This window comes from Vicugna pacos, chromosome 10 (genome assembly GCF_048564905.1).
Source record: "Vicugna pacos chromosome 10, VicPac4, whole genome shotgun sequence".
Classification (NCBI taxonomy): Eukaryota; Metazoa; Chordata; class Mammalia; order Artiodactyla; family Camelidae; genus Vicugna; species Vicugna pacos.
This window is the reverse complement of record NC_132996.1, coordinates 19,892,218-19,904,738: the sequence shown is the minus strand read 5'-3', so window position 1 is coordinate 19,904,738 and position 12,521 is coordinate 19,892,218. Positions and strand designations below refer to the sequence as shown.

The 12,521-nt window shown below is 43.1% G+C and overlaps 1 long non-coding RNA gene across 1 annotated transcript in view; it reads right to left on the bottom strand.

Annotated features, from left to right (window-relative positions):
• Positions 1-12,521, bottom strand: part of LOC140698669 (uncharacterized) — a 371,717-nt gene that overhangs the window by 321,483 nt on the left and 37,713 nt on the right. The gene's annotated exons all lie outside the window — the stretch shown is intronic.

Genomic DNA, 12,521 nt, shown 5'->3' with positions numbered 1-12,521 from the left:
CTCAAATATTTGCATCTATAGTGGTTCTAGGAAGTCTATTTATGAGCCAAATCAGAGCAGCAGGGCTCAGTGACAGAAGCAGCATAAATTGGTCTCCTGTTCCTCCTTTATGGGTTTCCACCTCCCCATCATCCAGCCGGAGTCCATTTCTCCTCCTCCCCAGAGAAGAAGAGAATGATGAGCCTTTTAACAAAGATCTTTCACATTTTTTCTGTTTCTCTGGGCATTTCCTGCCACTTCGATACAGTCTGCACCACTGGAATCAGTAGCCCCTTAGGGCACTGACATATGGTCAAGGGAATGTGATATTTGGTCAAATTTATCAGGATAACAGGTGTAGACGGAATAACACAATTCTGAAAATGTCCTTAGGTACAATCTGAATAGTTTTTAAAAGTATTGACTAAAAATGGTCAACCTAAAAGTTAAGAGTTATGTTTCAATCGGCAGACTTTCTGAGGAATCAAGCCTGGGAGGTAACCTCTCAGATTGCTCTAAGAGACTTTTCCAAAGAGATAAGAGAGAAGCCAGGATATATAAAGACCAGGTAATCAGAACATTAAAAGATTACTGTTAATTAAAGAAAGTCAGGTGTCTCAAGTTAAAGGAATTTAGCGCTTTTCTATGTATGGGAAGATGCCAAGGTCTGGGCTCACTGAAGTCATTCTTCTGATATGCACCTTATCCATCTGGGGCCAGGATCTTGTTCTTTCCCATCCTGAGTTCCCTCAGAGGGGGCACATTTTTGGTTGGTAGCAGAGGATGGGCTGCCTACTTGTCTCCATCCTCAGTTCCCTCTGCTCAGTCAGGGGTGGTGGTAGTGGCTGACAATTTGATGGCCACAGCATCCTTTGTTTACTGATATGGCAGGCAATGTTCTTCATTCACAAAAGTAATACCATTTTCATTTCCAATCCTTTCTTATCCTCCAAAGCCAGCTCCCTGACATCTGCTTTGTAAAGTCCCTGATGACCACCTGGTCAAAGGGACCATCCTCCTTCTGGTCTAGAGTCTTTCTGCTTATTTGTCTTACCTGGAGCCAGGCCTCCCAGTGTTTGCCTGCTCAGAGTAAATGCCCAATAAATGTATAAGAAAGTGTGTGTGTGTGTGTGTGTGTGTGTGTGTGTGAATCAACATGGAGGGGGATCAGATTGGTGAATGTGTATCTGACAAAACTGCTAAAATGCTAAGACTTAAGTGTGCAGTTTTTCACAGGCCCAGGGGCAAGGCTCTAAAAATATAAAAATGAAGAAATGAAGAAAAGTTCCTGGCATAGATGTGGCATAGTTCCTGGCATAGGGAGGGGGCAGATGGTGAAGAAGAGAGATAAACAAACATGCCAATGTGGTAAATGCTCTACAGAATGATCTGTAAGATGCCATAGGATCACCAAGAAGGAAGCATTCCACACTCCCAAGAGAGCCTTCACAGAGGAAGTGAACTGGGTCCAAGCGATGAATAGTGTTTCAAGGGAGGTAAGAAGAGGAAAGGCACTCCAGGCCCAGGGAAGTCCTCATGCAAAGGAGTGGTCTTAGACAAGGCCCTGTACTTCAGTATGAATTGAGCGTGAGGCATGAAGGAGAAGGGCAAGAGGGAAGACTGGAGCAATCGGTAGGGAGCAATTCATGAGAGGGCTTGTATATTATTCAGAAGTTAGAATGTAAGGCAGAGCCACCAAAACGGTTAAATGGTGCTTACCAATCTCTAGTGTATAGAATACGTGTATACATGTTGTGGTGTGGGTATCAGATCTTTCTCAGAAGAGAAAGCCATTCCCAGCAGGGCAATGCATGAAGACTGATGAGGAAGACTCACTGGGCAGTCCACTTTGAGAAACTCGGAGGAGAGCCTGTCCTTTGAGGCAAAGAATGGGTTTGGAGTCAGACCCTGGAAAAATGATACAAATGAAAACGACGAGCACCGAGACCCCGGAAGTCATGGAGAGAAGCAGCATCTGATGATGGAAATGCAAGAAGCCCTAGAGCCAAGGATCAAAGCAACAAATTAAGTCTTCCTCCTTCAAAAGCCCACCTTCAAGGTGTCTCAGCCAAGGCTTCTAAGACCATGACCCACAAGAGGGCACTGCTATCCACCACCTGGTAACTGCATGTAAAACAGGAAAAAGATGCCAGAAACCAGGAAGGGACCATTGTAGCACCATGTCCAGGACCTCTGCGGTACAAATCCAGGTCTTAAGTCTGAATCCCGTTTTGTAATTCATGTCTCAGGTCAAATGTCACCTCCTCTCTGAGCCCTCCATATTTAAAACAGTCTCCATTCATCCTCAACTCACTCTCTAGGGCTTTGTCATCACCTTCCTAGCACTCATCAGTATCTGAAATTATTTGGTTTATTTACTTCTATATTCTCTGTCTCTCCCTTCCTGCTCGAATGGCAACCACACCTGTTTACTAGCTGCAGGACCAAGAAAAGCTCTCAGCATGTGAAAAGTATGCAGCGAATGTGTAACTAATTAAATAAGAGTTCAAAAGCACCCTCATTCTGCAGGGATACTTCTGATGAAGCAAAACTGTAGAGAAGCACTTGGTAATGTCAAATTTTCTTTCTATTTGCAGGAAAATTATTTCCACTAAATTTCTCAAGCTGGATGTAAGACAGCATATACTTTCCCAACCCCTGCTCCGTTTAATATTAAGCATCAGTGGAGGAGAATGCAGCTTTGGCCACTTGTTGGAACTGTCAGGGCACTGGATTGTCACAAGACATTTAGCAAGGTTCATTCATTCACTAACCCAGAGTGATGAGCACCTGGGATGCGCCAGCCTCTGGGACATACACAGAACAAGGATGAATAATTAAGCACCAAGCAAGAACAAAATGTGACAAATGCCAAGGGGATTCAAAGATGGGAAAGGCCACTTCTAGCCACTGGGAAGACTTGAAAAGGTAGTCTTCTCAAGTTTGACACTGAAGGATAAGAAGGATTTCAATAGGTACAGCTTCAGTCATCCTTGCTTTCTTTAGGTGAATATTTATTAATGTTTTTCAGTGCCAGACACTGGTTAGATCCTGGAAAACAACAAAGTTTTTTTCTTTAAAGCCATCCTGTCTTCAGTCAGCTCAAAACTTGATGGAGGGGGGAAAAAACAGAAAATTAAAATAGGGTAAAATAAAAGCTAAAGTAAAGACAAACGAAGTCTATCAGGGAAACACAAAAAAGAGGATAAGGGGCTGATGATGCTTGATAAAAGGGACTCGCTAAGTGAGTCTGCAAGGATGAGGAGTAGTCCACCCGCCAGAGAAGGGATAATGAAGGCTGCACCCAGAAGCTTGATGGGGTCCTGTGCATTCCAGATGCTGCAGGGAGTTTAGAATACTGGGAACCAAACTTACAAGAAGAGTCCCAAAGGATAGGGCCAGAGAGGGAGGTAGAAGAGCTCACGAAGGAGTTATATGCCTTATTACAGAGTGAGAAGAGATAATCGGAAATGTAAAATACAGAATCAAAAAGAGGCCAAGGGCCATGGGGGCGGTGGAGCCGCCCTGGTGGAAGCAGCCTGCTGTTGCAGGGGCGTCGCATCTGGAAGGAGGGTGGAGACTTGATCATGCAGGATGCTGGGCTGCAGAGCACAGGACTGCTTCTCTAAGCTACGGCAGGGAAGCTATTCCTAGTGTGTTCAGCTCTCTTATTGCCCGTGTAGCTGCATACTAACAAACACTTACTTTGTTAATGACACTGGTATCTGAATTATTTTGCTTTTGATATCATTACAAGAAAAAAACATACAATTATAGTCATTTTATATGTATAGTAGTTTACAATGTTGTGTCAATTTCTGGTGTAAAGCATAATGTTTCAGTCATACATATACATATGTTTGTTTTCATATTCTTTTTCATTTTAGGTTATGAGATATTGAAGAGTTACCTTCGCTATACAGAAGATACTTATCTATTTTATATATATTAGGCAATATCTGCAAATCTCGAAACCCTATAGAGACCTATTTTTTCCATTGAAATTATTTCCTTCAAGTATTTTTTCCAAAGGTGAAATAAGGTAGTTAAAAGATCTAAGCAGTTTTATAGCTCATCTCATATATAACCACTCTAGACACATAAAAACTATTTTTTGCCCTCAGCAAGACTGTACTTATTTCTCTAAATCGTAATTAACATTGAGCTGTACCATGTTTTTTGTTTTGTTAAAATATTATTAAAGTACAGCTTTTAACTTAACACATGTTTAGATATTGATGGAAAGAACAGATCTTTCAAGGCGATGGTATTTTCTACTTTTTAAGCAGAAACGTCTTAGTGCTGAGGGGGGACTATGGACACGTATTTCAGGAAGGGGCCCATGAAGATCAGGTGCAAGGGACGCCACACTGTCCCCAGCCCTGGTCAGGATCTGCACACACAGGTATCAATCAATATGTGTCAAATTGATGAGTGAATGGACGAATGAAAGGAATCTGTAGTTAGAAGAACTGGAAATCAAACTTCACTATGTTCGGTGACTCTGTGCTCTCTGACGAATTACTCAAACTTTTAAGGCATCATTTTTATCAAGAAGTTGTTTAGAATAACATTTCTCAAACTTAAATATGCGTATGATTCACCTGGGGATCTTGTTACAATTCAGATTCTGACTCAGTGAGTCTGAGACTGGGTGGAGGTGCCTGTATTTCTAACGGTGTCCAATTCCAGGTGATGTCAGCACCGCTGGTCTGAAGAGCACACTTTGAGTAGAAAGTTTTTAGAAGAGCTAGTGATGTACATGAACACTTTGTAAGCTGTTAGGCATTGCATAAAAGTTAGTTGCTGCTATATATTGAGTTAGTAATCTTTTTATCAGTTTTGTTAGCCATATGTCCAGTTTTCTATCTTCTCAATATTTCTTACATTAGATTTTTGGCTTGCAAAATGCATCTTCCATCCAGAACTAGCATAAATATACTATTTCACTGCCTTCTAGATTTTTGCATGCACTAAAAGAAATATTTAACACTCTTACTCCTCTAAAAACTATCTTAGGGTGTAGGATAGGAATGAATTAAAGGTGACAATAGTTTTGCTGACATTCAAATGTCCAATAGTACTTTTAAGAATTTCTTTTCTTGTTTTAATAATACTTTTGTTAAATCTTGAGGTCCTCAATGTATCCAGTAACTGTCTTTAATATTTTAAAACATCCACTAATGTAAATCTAGTTTTGAATTTATCAAAATTTCAACTCTCTATCATGTAGTTTTGATAACTGTCATTTTCTAAAATGGTTTTAAAATCTAACAGTGATATTGCTATTATATTAAAAAAAATAAAAAAAGCTTTTGGTCCTCTGGTCCACTCTTACGTAGGAATTCACATTTCAGACTTTGTAAAGTTAATGGAACATCCTGCAAAGGTTCTAAAATTGAACCCCTAGGTATAAAATTGAACTAGGGGATATTATCATCTTTATGATAATTAGCATTACTGTCCAGGAACAGAGCATAGCTCTCCTTTTATTCATATCTTCTTTTGTTTTTCCCACTGAAGCAACATAATTTGTTTCTATGAAAAACACTATTGTGTTTTAGGAAAAAATAAAAAGTATAAGTATGTAAGTAAGAGGCAATTTGGGGGATGAGGGATTGGCCAGCTCCAGAAAAAGTATTTTTTTTTCAGTAATTCCCAAGCTCTACTTAAAAAGAAGATAAGTAGGAATGCCATTGATTGTTGTGTATTTGTTGTGTATCTAAGTTGCATTGTTATCGCTAATTTTGGTTGCATGTTTAGGGGTATAACCAAGATATCTGCAGTATCATTCATTTTCTGTAGTATTTTCTCCCAATCACTGAAAACACTTTAAGTGTCATGTATGTCCTGGACACATCAGACACAGGCTATTTTCTGCTCCACACAAAAGATTCAGAAACAAACCACAACAACAATGAAAAGCAGCCCTTTGAATTGTCCAGAACCTGAAAAGGAAAACACACAGGCGAGCCAATGATTGAAAGCAGAGGACGGTAAGGAGGGTTCACTGTTAAGTGTAGGATGTAACATGCTTTCTCCAGAAAGAAAGTTCCAACCTCTTGGACGAGCATCTGCAGGAAAAAGTCTACCAGCCGTCCTAATGCCAGTTAACTTACTATATAAAGCAAGTGGGTTCTAAGGCACGCCAGCGGGGAGCTCCAGTGCATGCCTTCAAGTCCCAGGCACTCATCTTCCTAGCCCCTGAGAGTATAGGCTGCTGAGAGCTCACTGGTGAGTCCCTCCACCAAAATGAGCTACCTCACCCGATGTTACACCCCCTTTCTGGTCACCCCTGGCCAGTATCAGTGACTGAATGACGCTGTGTATAAAAGCTACCACGTGAGACAACTCCGAAGGACCACTCCCACTCCACAGCAGCAGGTCGGCTTGACCAAGGCCACTACTGTAACAAGTCTCAGCATAACTTAACCCTCTGCTCAACCCTGCATCCCCACTCACTTACCTGGAGTTGGTCCTATGGGCTAGTCTCCAGCCCAGAGTCCCTTTCCCAAGAATCGGACCTACCTCAGTCATGCATGAGTTATCACTTTGTTCCTCTCCCCTCTGGCATAGAAGCAGGGCTCTCTGCTGTCATCACACTTCTGTCCCTCCAACACCTAAAACAGCACTTGGCAGGTAGGTGTGCTCCATAAACATTTTCCAAGTAAACAGAATTGGGACCCCTCTTTGCTCTTCTCGGTTACAACAAAGACTGGACAGTTGCTCCTGAACCTCAGAAGGCAGCTGAGAGCCACCGCCAAACAGACTTCCTGGAGCCTGACTGCCTGCCTCCCTGTGCAGATCGCTGGACATGGCCTGCTCCCAGATTCCCATTGCTTATCACAGCCCTTTGCTGGAGGAATTCATTACTTCCTATTTGAGCTCCGTGCTGCTGACACTTGCCCAAACCTGAAGTTGGCATCCTTCTCTCCAATGACCTTCTCGTTCCAATGACCTAGAGCTGACGTCCTCCCAACTTACACCCGCCACCAGGAAGTAGCTAAGACAAGACTCAAACCTAAAGATGTCTGAGTTCAAAATTACGTCCTGTCTAGTTGGACATGCTGCCACTCAAGATACATCAGTTATAGTTGTACTTATAACACCATTTGTATGGCACTTTACAGTTTACAAAACGCTAATATCTCACAGTGAGGTCGACACTTAGTAACACGAGTTGCACAGCATATGACCTTCATTGTCAAAGTTGCCACTTCCATCCCTCCTGCAAATATAGGACATGTAGGGTATCTGTTTTAACTGTAAATTTACTTCAAGACAAATCTAATTAAAATTCAGAAATCAGAAGTAGCAACAGTCAAGTTGGTGGTGTCACAAAGACCCCAGAATGGTCCCTGCTACCTGAACTTGCATCTGTAGCCGCCTTTCCCTTCACTCAGGGGCTGAGGAGAGAGGCAGCCTCCTGGGTCATTTTCGCAGAGTCTGTTTTAGGTGCTGTCTAGATTCCTCCTCCACAGGTGTCCTTGCTCACTGTCTCCGACATGGCCTCAGCGGTACACACGCTCTCTGGGTCTATTTTTCAGAATCTGCCTTCATCTTCTCCTTGTCAAACAAATGGGCAGTAATTGCAGTCCTTTTCCCTTCCAGTGCCTCCCTGTTCTCAGTTCATTACCGTCTTCTTCCTCCCCAGCTGCCCGTCTCCTCTAGACGGCTTCCCTTGGCACGGTTTTTCCTAATAAGATTTCAGCCTCCCCATCCACACCGCTGAATGACAGCCATGTTAGACCACATCCAGTACTCAGAAAAATCCTCCAAGGTGGCCAGTACAGAGCTTATTACATGCTGATCAGAATTTGATCAAGGAGAAAACTAAGTCAGTGATACCCAAATTCACACTGCCACTACAGGATGGAACAGGAAACTGATCCTGCTGGGATTTTCTAGCTCAGATCTTCCAGCCCAACCACTGCAACAACCCTGACATATTAGCAACAACATCAGTGACCACTAACCTGCTTACTTTGTGCCAAACACTGACCGCAGCTCCTGCCATACACTACCTCATGTAACCCTTAAGACAATCCTATTTTCATGCAATAGATAAATGATATTACCTTTTACCTATGACAACACTGAGGTTCCAAGAGGGTGTTCGCAATCTGCAGCCTGGGCACACAGTCAGGAAGTGCTGGAGCGGAGATCTGACCTAATCCTAGGCGATGGCTCTGTTACGGGTCAAAATGGAGCTCTTATTCTAACAGAAGCCATTCCCAGCTGTCGGTTTGATTTGTGACATTATGTCCCCCAGATGCTCTGTCCATTCTCACCTGTATAAAAACAGTTACTTCCCTATTCACCCTTGTTTTCTCAAGCAATGTTGGAACATTTATTTCAGACAAATTCTCACTCGAAAACTCATACAGACTACAAACAAGGGTCATTGGCCATTTCTTCAGTCCAGCAGCACGTTAAAAAGAGGAATGGAACTAGTATTAACTCAATGTTCACCTGGCATCAACTACTTAAATGGCTCAGGTAGTATAAACAACAACTCTGTAAAATGAGTATTATGAGCCCATTTTACAGATGAAGAAATAAGGTTCAGGAGCTGTAACTCCCCCAGGATCACACAACTTCCAAATGACAAATAATTCAGATTCAGATCTGCCTGACTCCCAAGCAGAACGCTTTTTCCTCCATACACGTCTGAGTCCAATACCACGATGTACTGTGGAGGGAGCAGAGAATTACCTTTTAAGCAACAACACAGAATTTCTAGACTGAGCCTTTTGCGTTTCACCAGGAGTTCCACCTTTTATTTATTTTTCCTAAGACCTCACAGGACCTTTTGGACATTCTTCTCTGTGAAGCAGAGGTATTTTAAATATTAATAATAATTTTTTAAAAGCTAAATACACATAACTCCAAAGGACCAGAAAGCTGACATCTGAAGTCATCAAATTTGTTAGAAAGACTATTTGTTATCTTAGACTGAGAAAATCATGTTTACTGCGTATATTGGGGGGAGTAAGATTTCAAGTTAATTTCCCCTCATAAATAATACACAACCAAGCCTACTATTGTCGCCATCTAACACACACACACACACACACACACACACACACACACACACACACACAGAGCCTCAAACTGCATCTCTGGGCTATTGTCGCCATCTACTGGCCGTGAGCCGCCTGCAGCACCCCATGCAGTGAGTCTCCCAGCACACGCCCAGCCTCGTGCGACTGTGGATCTCCGGACAAGAAAAGAATGAAGCTTTAATGTCACACCAGATGTCCTTGAAAGGGATTCATTTCAAAAGACTGCTCTTGTTTTTCTTCAGAAAGGATGTCTTGTTCCAAACAGAGTGGCCAGAAGGCAGAAAGATCTCCCCCCAGAGGACAAGTACAGTGCAGACATGATGCTACCACAGAAAATATGGGCAGAAGAAAAACAAGAGCCAGAAAAGAATGTTTGGGCCAAGACAGCCTATGAGACGAGTAAGAGAGGAACGAGAATGCAGGGCTCTGCCGCGTGGCCAGCGCAAACAGGAAATCCTGACGGAAAGGAAGCTTGTGACCAGTCAGACAATGTGCGAAGTGTTTGCAAATCTTCGGGGCTCTCCACCTGATGCCTACACGAGCTTCAAGGGCCTTGAGAACCCCCTGAAATTTTATGGAAACTGGCTTTCGTGTGCTTTTATTGTTTCTCGGTGGCAGACTTAGCCAGTTTACTGGTTTATCCAAATTCCAACACACCAAAGGGTTAAGAACCAGCGACCTGTTACCGCAGAAGACAAAACCATGTGGGCAAAGAGCAGGTATCTGGGAGCTGTACAGGGTAGGAGTGAACCACCTTCACCACTGTTCAGCTGCATGACCTCGAACGTGCACACACAGACGCAGGCACAAATTCTCTGCCTCTCAGTGTCCCCATTTTAGAGCTGCACTTGGGAAAAGGGAAATGACTTGCCAGGGTTTAGATAACAGCGTATGCTGAAGCCAGAGATCTAACAACCTGGCCTCCCCAAGCCCTGCAACTGTTTCACTAGTTTCCATTTTTTTCAGTGAGAACCCTTCCCTGCCTGGTCTATTGTCAACGCTGAAGGACAGTTCCTCCAGCAGGACCAAGTTGATGGGCTCATAACCAGTGCAGTTGTGCAGGACTCCACCCTCAGAAGCGCCCCCGCACTTGGCGTTTAATGTCCTGCGGTGGTCATCTTGACATTCTTAATTGTGTCTTTGAATTTGTTTGGTAAGTGATGTCTGATGGGACTGTGGAGGTGGGGGAGGGGCAGGGCGCAGCTTACATGTGTTCCTGCCTCTTGCCACCTACCTACCCTCTAACAGCTTCCCAAGCCTCCCTCCCCAGACCCCTCATACCCCTCTCACAACCAGCACCCCCTCCCTCCTTGCCTGCCCCAGCTACCCCATCAGCTAACAGACTTCCACTCAGGGAAACAGACTTCCACCAACACTGACAACCACCAGGTCTCAAGGTCCTATTCCTCGGTTCCCTCCCTACACTTCCTCTGAGCAGCCTGGGAGGAGGGGAAAGGGAAGGGAGGATATAAATAGGGGATTATCTGGGGGTGGGGCAAGGCATGACCATCCCTGCCAGGGGCTAACAGGACCACAGTGGGCAATTCAAAGAGGGCCTCTCATTCAACCCCACTCCCAGCACTGGGCACATCCCTGCACGGAGGTGGCCATCCCTGGGGCTTGCTCTTTGCTGTCGAGGACAGGGTACGGGACCCATGGGAAGAGGAGGTGGACGACTCCGCCATGCCAAGCCTTACAGTCTCATTTTGCAAATCATGTAGCTGGCCTCGTCCTTAAAGGAAAATCTGTGGATATTTTAACATTGAGAAATAAATGCTAATGGGCTACTATTGCTTGAACTCCTGCTTTAGACTTCTTCATGTTAGTTAAATCCTCTGTCTGCTGGCATTAGCACTCTGGCCCTGTATTTATGCATCATCAATGATTTGGGGATGAAAGTGCAAACAAATGAAAACTTCAGTTATATCAAAAAAGACTATATATAACACTACATTAAGATGTCCTATCATATGGAACCATATGGTATTTCTATTTTAAAAACTGAGGAGAGAGAAATGGGCCAGTTGGGATAATGCTAACATTTTTTTCTCATCCTTGCTGTCTCTTCTCCACGGTAGCTCTGTTCTGGTAGTTAGCACTGACAGAAAGGCCTGTTGGGGATTAGTTCATTTTACAGACTAAACAGCAAAAAAGCTTTCTTTCTTTCCCTATTCTTTTCTTGAGGAAATTGGCTGCAAGCTGTATTTTCTGGTCTCAGAGTGCTCAATCCATGGTACTTAAAAAATAACACACATCCATTCATATCACAGGGAAAACTCAAAGATTTGTCTACTTTCTTCTTCCTTCCTTTTTCCCCAATGCACATCTGAGTGAACTCGGCGAACAGGCGAAATCAGAAGTAGGGGAAGTTGTTTTGGTGGCCTCATTCTCCCAGTTCCAAATTAGCTTTGCCACTTCAGATCTTGATCCACATTACTACCTGAGTGACCACTTTGAAGACAGATGGAATTTTCTCACTCATGTGACTACAAATCTAGTGGGTCTCCAGGACTTAAAGAATCTGCTAACTCTAACAGAACCATCCTGCCCCTGCCTTTGGGGGCTCTGGAACAATTCACTATAAGGTAAGCAGAATACAGAAGATTTTATTAACTGCATTACTACACACACTCACACACACACAGATACTTTCTCCATAGGCACTAGACAGAGCCACAGTCCAGTCCAAACATAACTAAAAAAAAAAAAGGCTTTCACACACACAAAAAAATATATATATATATACATATTTGTTTTTGATATATATAATAAATAAGTTCATACTTTATGGCACAGGAACTATATTCAGTATCTTGTAACTTGTGGTGAAAAAGAATAGGAAAATGAATATATGTATGTTCATGTATGACTGAAGCATTGTGCTCTACACCAGAAATTGACACAACATTGCAAACTAACTGCACTTTAATAAAAAAAATATATACATATACCAAAAAAAAAAAAATACCCGATCTGACAATTCTGTGCCTTTTCCAAATCCACTGAAAAAAAAGTCAAAAGGACAGATCTTTGACCCATCCCTTCAGTATCAGAGACATTTAAAACCTTGGCTTTATTTTCAAAAGAGAAGATAAATTAAGTGTCTACTTCAGAGGGACTTAGTCTCTTAGGATACTAGAGATAACTCAGGCAAATGAAAGCAATTAGCTGGGACAGCAGAAGGGCAAAAAGAAGTTTCTGTGCAGAGGTCTGGCAAGTCAGCCATCCAGCCTGTAGCAGGACAAAGAGAGGAGGACAGCAAGGTATCAGCAGAAATGACAGCCAGCTCGGGATGCCCCAAGGGAAACCTCTTTCGTAGTTCCATCATAACGCTCATCACCCTCTATTATACTCACGTGCTCAACTGTCTACCACCCCTACTAGACAGGGAATTCCTTCAGGGCAGAGACTCTGCTTACTTCTTTCTGCCCTGATGCCCATGCTCAGCATGCACTCTACTCCCAGCTGTCAGTGGGG